At 42.1% G+C, this 11,514-nt stretch overlaps 1 pseudogene; it reads right to left on the bottom strand.

Moving 5' to 3' along the window:
* Nucleotides 1-4,845: 4,845 nt before the first annotated feature.
* On the bottom strand, nucleotides 4,846-6,898 carry LOC110587659 (annotated as a pseudogene).
* Between the last annotated feature and the right edge of the window lie 4,616 nt (nucleotides 6,899-11,514).

Raw genomic sequence — 11,514 nt, 5'->3', positions numbered from 1 at the left:
ATATGTTTTCAAAACATTACTAACATTTCAAGTTATTAGTTGATAGTACAGTTATTTCAATCAATCTTCTTAAGAATAATAGAATTTCAATTGAAACAAAAATTCTTTACTTTTGTTGCTTTCATATAGTGTAGACTCCAAATCACAAATGACATAGAGGATTGCTGATTTGTGTTTAAAGGACATGAAGATTTTACAGTAATGGAAATTTCTTTAATAAATGTTTTTACTGTGTTAAATGAAATTAAATACAATGTTGAATATATATGTAGAAAAAAAACCAATTTACAAATTGTAAAAAGTTGGCAAATAACATAAAATCCAGAGAAACAATCAAGGGATTTTAGATAACCTCCTGGCCATAATAATAATTCCTTATTTTCTACATAAGATTCATTAGCTTCTAATTCTGATAATAAAATATTCTCCAAAAATAATCATTGTGATGTTGATAGAAATTATATTGATTATTTTTTACAGCAATTTTAGACATCTGTTATTGGGGGCCAGTTTACAAAATATACAAAACCTTAGAGCAATAGATAGTAAACACTTAAATATTAGGAAGTCAGTGCTTTTTAATGTAATGGAAGGAGTTAGACATTAACAACTCTTCTTGGTTTTCACAAGAGACTTTCACCAGTAGAGATGAGAGGGGAGGGTGGACAGGACAGGGGAAGGGTGTTAAAGAAACATCAGAATCAAGACCGTTTCATTTTCATTCTGATGTTAAGTTTATGGTGAGTGATCACAATGAAACAAATGCTTTGTGCCCTCCACTTCTTGATGTAATCAATGCAGGATGTAGGGATAAGGATTCCCTAGATGGGCACAGCCTTCTCCGCACAACCCACTCCCATTCCAACAAAATCAGTGTTCATCTATACAGTGATTTAAATGCACTTCCAAAGTTGAGGAGTCTGAGGAATAGGGCACAGCAGGAGGCCAGAAGAGGAAGGAAACTGATCAGTAGCAAAACCTGACTGGGGAGAAGGCTTGTTGGAGATAAAAGAGCACTGATAGATCAGAAGAGAAGAAAGTCAAAAGAAATTTTAACCAATGTCCTGGTTCTTAGGTGTCACCTGGGCCCAAGCACCCCCACCTTTTTTTTTTTTTTTAAGATTTTATTTATTTATTTGAGAGAGAGAGAGAATGAGAGAGAGAATGAGGGGGGAGAGGTCAGAGGGAGAAGCAGACTCCCCGCCAAGCAGAGAGCCCGATGCGGGACTCGATGGGGCTCGATCCGGGGCTCCAGGATCATGACCTGAGCCGAAGGCAGTGGCTTAACCAACTGAGCCACCCAGGTGCCCCCCCCCCCCTTCTTTTTTACCAACTAGCTATAACCTGTAGAGACTCCATGGAGTCTTAAAAGGTAGGACCAGGGCGCCTGGGTGGCTCAGTCGGTTAAGCCACTGCCTTCAGCTCAGGTCATGATCCTGGAGCCCCGGATCGAGTCCCGCATCGGGCTCCCTGCTTGGCGGGGAGTCTGCTTCTCCCTCTGACCCTCCCCCCTCTCATGTGCTCTCTGTCTCTCTCATTCTCTCTGTCTCAAATAAATAAATAAAATCTTTAAAAAAAAAAAAAAAGGTAGGACCAAATTCCAGGATACAGCAGAGATTTCCAGTGGCGCGGTGGCCTCCGTGAGCCGTCAGTCAGTCACAGGGGACGCAGGACACAGATGCCCTCTTCTGGCCATAAGCAACCTCTGCTGTTTTCACGAGTGTGCCATGCAAAGATTACTTTTTTCCCTTAAGGAACAGACTGGGAATGGTCGCATGCTCTACGGTTGCCTTCTCAAAATTCTTAATTTTTGAACAAAGGGCTCTGCAGCTGCTCCTGAGTACAGTACAAGAAAATGCGGGGAAAGGGAGAAAAAAAAGACATTCAAAGATCAAAGAGAACCTTGGAATAATAGGGCAGGAGACAGTGCTTAACTGGGCTCCAGGGCAGAGGGGGCAACAAACTTCAATAAAGGAAACGTTGAAACAAAACAAAACAAAACAAATGAAATACATTCCACCAGTTATCCCCAAATCCCTTTGCCATGATATAGTGTTTTGAGTGAAACAATTCAGAGAAAGTTGATCTTGATGCAGAGGCAGCAAACAGGACTCTAAACAGAGGGAGAGGTCAAGTGTGAATATAGGGACATGCAGAGGAACAGGGTTTGGCCAATGAGCCTCAGGGGCTGCTGACCCTGCTACCTATCTGACAACAACCAACTGGACCACCCTGATCAACCAGCTGGCCTCAGGAGGATCAAGGGGTGCAGTTTTTATTTAGTGTCTCAGGGGCAAAGTTTCAAGGATTTGATTTTTGGTTTACTGGCAAAAAGGGAAAATTCACAGTTTCAGGTTCGGTATAGAGACAATCCAGCATCCACGATGCCCTCTGTTAAGAAAAAGGGTTTCTCCAGCACATGGATCCATTCTCAGCTACCTGGCTGTATTCTGGGAGGTACCACCTCTCTCAAATCTGACTACTCAAAAGTTAGTCCTCACTAACAGTCCAGGAGGGACCACTCAGGCTTAAAAAGGTAGCAGATAATGGGACTGTCATCTTTTACACATTTTCCTTCTTGAATCTCTAATGGTCAGAGTGGTGAAGAAAGGGAGAAGCCCATCAGGGATAAAAAGCCTCAGCACTGCTTTCTAACAAGACTGTCCTGAGGGAACATGTAACAAGGCGAATGTAGATGGTGGAAAGTGGCCACTTACACAAATCCTTTCCAGTAGCGTTCACCCCACCAGAGACCCATGCACCTCAACTTTGGAGGTTTTATCAATGTCAGGCCAGGGGAGAGGCAGCAGGTCCAACAAGGACAGAGATTTGGTTCACCTGAATGTCTTAGTATACCTTTCCAATTTTAGGAAGGATGAGAAAATGTGCAAAAAGGTCCTTCACGTGACTTGATTCCTTCAACCCAGTCCCCAGTCTACTCTGGGTGATAAAAGATCAGGAATTCAACAAGCCCCAACTTTCTAGAACTCATATGCATTACCTAACAGGTGCTCTGGGTTTATCCTGCAAGAGACTATCTGGAGAGAAAGTAAAGAATTTTCTTGTTTCTTGTTTAAAGACTTGATACTTCCCCCCTAGTTCTAGCCCCTGCTTCCCAAATCTCTGGTCAGAATTATCCCCCAGAATATGGCTACTTGCTGGGGAGAAACTCATTTTCCTGAAGTCACTTATCCAAAACAGATGCTGGGCGATATGTATACAAAATCAAAAATCGGGGCGCCTGCTTAAGCGACTGCCTTCGGCTCAGGTCATGATCCTGGAGTCCCAGGATCGAGTCTGGCATCTCTCTCTGACCCTCTCTCCTCTCATGCTCTCTCTCTCTCATTCTCTCAAATAAACAAATAGAATCTTTAAAAAAAAAAAAAAGCAAAAATAAATATTAATGCACAAAAAGGCTTTGTGAGTTCATTAAAACCACTTACTTGTGAAACGGCCCCGGGATCCTGCCGAGTCCTACCAAGGGCAGTGTCAAGCCCAAGGCCAGGGATTCCCAGAGCTCAGCCAAGCAGAGTGAGGTAGGGTGTTACTGAGGTGCCACCCTGTGAATATATGGGATCCGAAGGCCCTCATCCTCAAGTCTTCTTTGGGCAAGACCCCCTCAAAAGTCAATGAAGAACAGAGACAACCAGCCCCAAAGACTGCGTAGATGCTTTTCCCAGTCACCTAGGTAGGGCCTGAGCCAGCTGCTGTCCACTAGCGCCCTCTGGTGGGGACATAACGACAGATCAGGATAAATTCCCGCAGGTCAAAGGTGAACTGCCAAAGCTCCTGCCCAGTTAGCACAAAATAAACAACCGGCTACCTGACTGTGACAAACAGAATGCACATAACCTCTACACACCACCAGTTCCTTGGGCCTCTTTAATCATGAAGGGCTCACAGTCCACTACTCTCCCACCTCAGGGTCTTCTCATCCGTACTACAGGCCAAACACACTTCTAGGTGGGAGACTGGATGTAAATTAAGGCAAGGCTGGGCTTTCAGAGACATCCCCACCTCTCCACCAGGACCATTAAGGTCAATGGAGGTAGCCAGATGACAAGTGACTATGTCACAGTGGCTCCCCATCCTCTTTACCCCACAGGGAAGGCCTGACATGCTGGGCTCTCACGCCATAAAATCATGTTTCTTTGGAATTGAGGAGAGAAGAGAAACCTCCCTTTCTGCCCATCCAGGCTGCCACTTTGGCTGGCACCACACAATTACTCTTCTGGCTGACAAGGATTCACCCCAAAGCTTGCTGACCCCAGTTTGGATCTAGCTGCCAAAAGATTTTCCTGTCCAATCAGCAGATTAGAGTCTTGGAACAAGCAGGCCCCTCCAGCCCTCCAGCTGTCCTGCCGACTCGTCTTTTCTGAGCGACCGCATTCCCAAAATCTCCCTCATAGCTGCTGTCCCAGGTGGAAATCTGGCAATAATACCCACAGTGATAACCTCTCACCACCTCCTCTGTTCAGTGAGGCTGTTGGTTGGGTTCTTAGCAGCCTAAAACCTATCAGTAACCTAAAACTGGAGAGGTTGGGGAAGGCGATCTAGTCGACACCAATTGCCTGACAAGATCCCTAAACCAGCCTCAAAAGAATAAAAAACACAGTCCTTGGTGGGCAAGAACAGGTAAGGAGGTAAACATGATAGGACTGCGGCTTCTCAAGAACAGTAACAGCTCATGTGCTCTTTCTTCTTTTTTCTTCCCTAAACACAAGACAGAACGGGATTCCTAGCAAGGCAAAATTTGAAACTTCGGCTAAAGAGGGAACGACAGCCATCAGAAAATCAACATCCTGGCTGCCGCCTGGGAGCTCCCCTGGCTCTGCTGGGATCCAGTCAGCCGTCCAGGCTCTTTGCTGCCTCTTTGCAATGGTCACGGTACAAGAAGGTCTGCTTAACGGTGAAGTCGAGCAGGTCCGTGCACGCCCACGTGCTTGCTCGTGGAGCTGTGGGGGCCGCAGACTATGCAGCGGTACCTCAGTGCCCCCAAGTGCGTCTCCAGGCAGCACTGGATGGCTGCATGGCCTTGGAAGAACTTGTGGCACCCCTTACACCTACAGCTTCCCGCCTGGGGATCCACCAGAGGTAGTTGAACTTGCTTGTGTGGCCAAACCTTTTGCCACAGACCTTACAGCTGTACTTGCTGTTCCCGGGCCGGCCCTGCAGAGCCGGGTCCTCATTCAGGAACTCCTTGGCTGGAAGCTTCCACTTCTGGACTGCTCGGTGCGATGGCCCCAAACCGGGCCTTGCCTCAAGGCCACCGTTGTATTTGTGCTGCTGACACGGTAGCGACCGGCAGGCTCTGACTTGAAGCTCCAGCCACACAAGTGGCTGGGGACTTCCATTCTTCCAGGCTGTGGTGCATGGCCATTTGCTTCTCTAGGGGGTGCCAGGCCACAAAGCCGTTCACACAGACGGAGCAGGAGAGGACTGAAGTGCCGAGGTGAAGAGCATGTGCCGTCTGGGGCTGCAGAGGTGAAGTGGTGCTGGTCACAGATACCGTAGGCCTGGCACCTGCCAAGTTTAGATGGTCAAGGACGTGGCTCTGGACCATGTGGAGATGTTTGGCCTGTGCCTTCCCACAGACAGCGCATTTCAACTCCGTGGAGGCTGCACCCGAAAACAAACCCAGAATTCCCAGTCACAGGATCATTGGGGTGGACAGTGATGTTGTTCTCAAATGTTCCATCCCGTCAGTGGAGGGTCAGCTGCCACTTGATAATGAACTTAGTTTCACATGTGTCACAAGAGAAGAGGAAAATACCAATGTGGAATAGAACATGGGTCATCTGGGAGTTTCGCTGCTAGCAGTGGGTCTCACAGAACTTGCGGTTGTCTGTCAGTGGGTCCATGGGGTCCTGAGCATGCTGTCAGATCCAGTGAATGCTGTGTTCTAGAACTTTCTTGCACCTGGCAGGGCATGGCCTTATTCTCGCAGTTATCATTCTCTCCAAAAGTCAGCTCGTCTTCACTGGTATCTCTCAACTCATTCACCTCCTCAGCTATGCCTGTCTCCTGAGTGGGGTCTTCAAACTGCAAGTCATCATCCCCCAGGTTGTCCAGCTGGAGCTCATCCATCTTCTCAAAGCCAGGATCTTTGGAGTGGTTGCTATTGCTCCCACAGGAATTGGTTCCCCTGCTGATGTCTATTTGCACTGTCAGGAGGAAAGAAACTATTTTTACTGAAGTCTCCACTGCTCTAAACTTTGTATGGCGGGCGGGAGCTGGGTCATCATCCTACTAACAGGCATGGAAGGAGGACGGGCATCATGGTCTTCTGTCTTCGGTGGCAGCAGCTGTTGCAGCAGACACAAGCTATGGTTAGTGTCATTGGTAACATTTCTCTCTTCCTCTTTATAGCCTCCTCCAGCATCACTAGGTAACACATAGTTCCTATCAGGACCAATGGGCTCCCCACCATCCCAGCGTTCTTCAAGGGGACAAGTGGGTTCTGCTGAGTTACAACTCTGGGTAGCACTGGTGCTGGTCCAGAGCGTGGCCATAGCAGTGCTCTCCAGGCCAGGGAAGGTGGAGGGACAGGCCTCAAAGAGATCCTCCACACCCAGACACTCAGTTACCTCTTAGATGACCCCAACATTGATCGGGTCTTCAAGGCCTCTGATGTGTAGCCAAAGCTCAGAGTCTTCTCAGCATTGGCAGGGGTGATAAAGTCCACCACATAGGTCCTGGTAGCATCAAGCCCAATATTCAGGAAAAGTTTCTGGAAGTATCTAGCCATACAAGCCCTCACAGCTTTGTGGGCCAGGAACGAGACGCTCCCCAACACAATGGCGACATCACACATGGTTTCCCAGGGCTGGCACTTACTGAGTTCCTTCAGCAGGTTGTTGGGGTGGTTGTTGCTTTGCAGTTTGATCCTCATGCCCATTTTAGCAGCTCCTGTGAAGTGGCCCTCTTATCAGCACAGTTCATCTGCTCCTTGGGTGTGAGCAGCATCGCTGCCACCTCACATAAAAGCCCATCCCGACGAGGAGGGGGTGCCCCACATTGATTGTTTCTTAAGTGGTAACTGTATTTGTAACCAAAAGGTGCACTGCAAATATGATCTCCTTTCTTTTCTCCCCAGCACATTCATCTCTGGCCTGGACACTTGCAGGAACTTCCTAACACATCTTCCAGCTTTCTCTCTTACCCTATTTCAAACATCTCTGTGGCTGCCAAAGTGATCTTTTTTAAAATTAAAATAAAATAATATGACTTGTCCACTATAATATATCATTATCTTCTCTCAGCACTTAGAATCAAAATTATTTCTACATATTCCACAGGATCTTATATGGCCTGAGCCCTATTTATCTTCACAGTGGCCTTTCAGCCATTCTTTCCTTTTGTTCAATATACACTCATCACACTGGTCATTTTCAATTCTTTCTCAGCTTAGAGAATTCCACCATGGAGGTTCCAAGGCTTTGAGTTGTTCTCCCTTCAGCCTTACACATAGCATTAAAAAATTAAAAAATAAAATTAAAAAAATACTTCATCTTTTTCTATAAATGTCATCTCTACAAAGATTATTTCTGTGACCATTCCATATAATACACAGCTCTTCCCATAACATCGTTACTCTCTATTATAAAGACATTCCTTATTGCTTAAAGTATTATTAAATATTAACTACATATTAAGCTATTATTAATATTTGATAACTATGTTATATTAGATATTAACTGTTTTGTTTCTATGATTTTTTTCTCTATTTTGAAGCAGACCAGCCAGACGTTTGTGCCCCTCTCTCACTCAGATGTGCTTCTTGTGAATGATGTTAAGGTGTGAATTGTAGAGAAGAAAACAAAAAGACCCTTACAGAAAACAGGATCTCTTATTTGTTCTCTGGAAACCTAAGTTCCTTAAGAATTTTGCGAATAGAGAACAGAGACAGATGAGTGCCTCTGAGGAGAGAAAAGATTGAATAGGAGAATCGATGGTGATTTATTCTAGGTGTTCCCATGAGAGTAATACCCATACACCACTACCTTGCAGAGACCTGAGGCAGTGGTTTCAACTCCAGACAGATGATCTCATGGTGTGGTTTGAAATGTTCTGGAAAAGACTGGTGAATGTGAGGTTGCACATTAGCATATTGCAACCTCAAGGTATTACTGAGCATTGATAGTGCGCACATCAAAGATATCCAAGATGGAATAAAGATACGGCAATTAACCTCCTTTTCTTTTTTTTTTTAAAGATTTTATTTATTTATTTGAGAGAGAGAATAAGATAGAGAGCATGAGAGGGGGGAGGGTCAGAGAGAGAAGCAGACTCCCTGCTGAGCAGGGAGCCCGACGTGGGACTCAATCCCGGGACTCGAGGATCATGACCTGAGCCGAAGGCAGTCGCTTAACCAACTGAGCCACCCAGGCGCCCAACCTCCCTTTCTAACACCACAGTTGAATTGTATTGTTGTGAAGCCCTAGAGAAAGGAGCGCGGTCCGAGGACTACATTAGATTCAATTCCCTGCCCTCATTGTAGGATAGGACTTCAAAGTCAGTTTTAATATGATTTCAGGTCAATAAAGAAACGTGGCTTTTTGTTCTCACATCTGAACTTTTTGTGTAGGATTCACATGGAAAACTCTCATGTTCTTCTCATTGTTGTTTACCACCCATGTGGTCAAGGTTTACATCTGCTTGAATGAATATTACGTACCTAACATCTAATAGACTTACTGGTAAAGAATAGGAACACAATACATATTTTTGTTAATCAATTAATAAAATGTGATCTGATTTTTGCAGGAGGGGAAAGGAAAAAATAACTCGGCCAAAATGAAATGACTCTTTAATACCTGAGTCCGGCCTTTGCTTATAAACCTTGCAAAGCTCTTAGCCACTGTGCTGAAGCTTCCTCTGTGTCAGGAAGGAAACAACTCCAAACTGGTAGGTCTGGCATTTACAACATTCATAAAAACAATGCATCATGAGAATAGATAGATGATGAGTTAAGACAAGTGTCCTGAGAGGACTGGGGGACTTAGAATATTATAAAACACATTTGGGAAGGTTAATCAGAGGTCTTTTTTTTTTTTTCTGAACAATTAAACTCTTCAGAAAATACTGGGGAATTTAACTAACATAAATCATGCAGCAAGTTGTAGAGGCAGCAAATTGGGGTTGTGGCTTAGCTACTAGTGTTTAGGCAGTTTGAGTTCAGCAGGATAGCTGAGGAGGAATATTTGGGGCTCCAGTCACTTAAGGAGTCACAGTGGAAATTATTTCATCTTTCAGGTTCTCTATACCATCATTCTCTGTTTTTCCTATGCCTTATATATTTATGTTTCTTTTATAATTTATATCAAGATGTATTTTATTTTTCAGTCAATAATTTGCAGAATTATACTGCAAATGCACCTTTCAGTTGATGCCTATAAAATAAATGTTGCCATTTATATTATAAAACCTTCCAGAAATTTCTGTTAGATTATTTCCTGATACACATTTTAGTAGGTATTAATTTTATTATTGTCAAACAAATATAAACTAACTTTTTTTCACACCTGTAAACAAAAGTGCCTATAAGGATAAGCTAGAGCATCATTTTCTTCAGAGATCTCTTTATCATGTATTTGAATATAGATTATATTAGAGTAAAAATAGCTTTCCCAAGAAAGAAGGAATTTTTCTTTCCTATGTTGAATAAGTCAATAATGATTCATTAAAATAGGAGTAAAAAAATACCCCAGCTACTATAAAGCAACATAGTAATGACTGATAGTCTCAGTGGGCAATTAGATGATCAAAAAGATTTAAAAATGATGAACATATACTATATGAGAGAATGGAAAATGCAACCTTTGCCAGAGAACAGGATATTTTACGTTGTTTCTGGAGGCAGAAACTAGCTCCCACATCACTAGTCTATGTCACACAGGTAGGAGAGCTGTTGAAGTGATAAATGGGAAGGAAGACAGAAGTGGCACTTTCTTACAGATCCTAACAGGTGTAACCAAAAATTCTGAAATAAGTTCAGTTTAAGAAGTAGTTTTAAATGTCTCCTACAGAGTGATGAAACTTCTGCGGTGAGTAGATAATTGGTGACAGAAGTCCTGGAAGTAAAAAAGGAATCCTCAACCTTTGAGCTTCTTGTGGAGCCTTAAGTCCCATTGGAGCCTCACCTCATTATCAGCAAGTGTCCCTATTAAGGGAAATTACCACTCTAGTGAAGTGGGAGACCATGTCATTGGATTTAATTTAGTTCCATGGAAAAGGTGCCAAGTAAGTGCATGTCCTCCTAAAAAACACATTTCAATTAATGCAGATCACTGTATTTAGTGAGAACATATAAAAGTAGGAAAAAGTAATCAAAGTTATGGCAATTCTATGGTAATACAAATTAAATGGACAAACTCATTCTGTGAAATAAACTTTAATTTTTTAAGCAAAACATCTAATTTATAGAAAATCAATGCTGTGCTCAGTTAACTTTATCTGTTCAGCTTATATATGTAAAATGTAACATGTTAAATAATGAACCGAAATTCTAAATAATCTAGTAGGATATTAATTTAGCATCTAACACAAGAAAAACACAATGTATCATATGTAGTCTTCCCATTGTATTAGTTTCTTCATACACACACAAAATTAAAAGTGGTTGTTTATAATTTTTCAACACTGAATTTTTTATTCACATACCATCATTTTCCAATATATTTTTCCAGTTTAAGTAATAGGGAACAAGTCACAGTATGCTTTGGTAACCTAGAGATTCCAATTAGGAAATCTAAATGTTCCTCACAATCCAAAATGCAATGCTGCCATTCTCATATAAAATGGAAGTATTTACCTAAATTTACTAAAAGAAAAAGCTATTTTAATGGCTTAAGTTAAATATTTATTTCATTAGTGAATTATTTCATTTTTAGCCAATTTCCCAAATTCAAATTTTAAATGAACACTTGAAGGAACAATTAAGATTGTAGTTTCCTAATCAACATGTCATCAGCTCATCAGGTATCAATACTAATCAGATTAGTCTATTTTTAATTATTTTTTAAATATTTCATTAAATAAAATACTAATAAATGTTAAATAACAAGTGGAACAGATATTCGCAGCATGTATAACCAATGAAGGAATGACATCACAATGTATAAGGATCTTTAGTGTATCAAAACACATAATTAGGCATTTCCAAACAGAGGATATTCAAATGGTTAAAAAACACCTTAAAATGTAGTACCTAAATAGTAACCAGATAAATGCAAAATAAAACCACCATGAAATATTAATGACTACACACAGATACTATGTATCTAAAATCTGAAGATAGTTATAACTAAGTGTTATAAGTGTGATGAAGATGTGGTTCAATAAGAAACTCTATATATCTCCAGTAGAAGTCTAAAATGTTACAATGAATTTGAAAAACATTGTGTCATTATCTAACAAAAAATGAAATTTGTGTATATGACACAGCAATTCCAAACTCAGATGTGTGTATATATATATATATATATATATATATATATATATATATATATATAT

Source organism: Neomonachus schauinslandi, chromosome 3, assembly GCF_002201575.2.
Source record: "Neomonachus schauinslandi chromosome 3, ASM220157v2, whole genome shotgun sequence".
Taxonomy (NCBI): domain Eukaryota; kingdom Metazoa; phylum Chordata; class Mammalia; order Carnivora; family Phocidae; genus Neomonachus; species Neomonachus schauinslandi.
The sequence above is the reverse complement of the archived record's forward strand: the minus strand, read 5'-3'. Positions and strand labels throughout refer to the sequence as shown.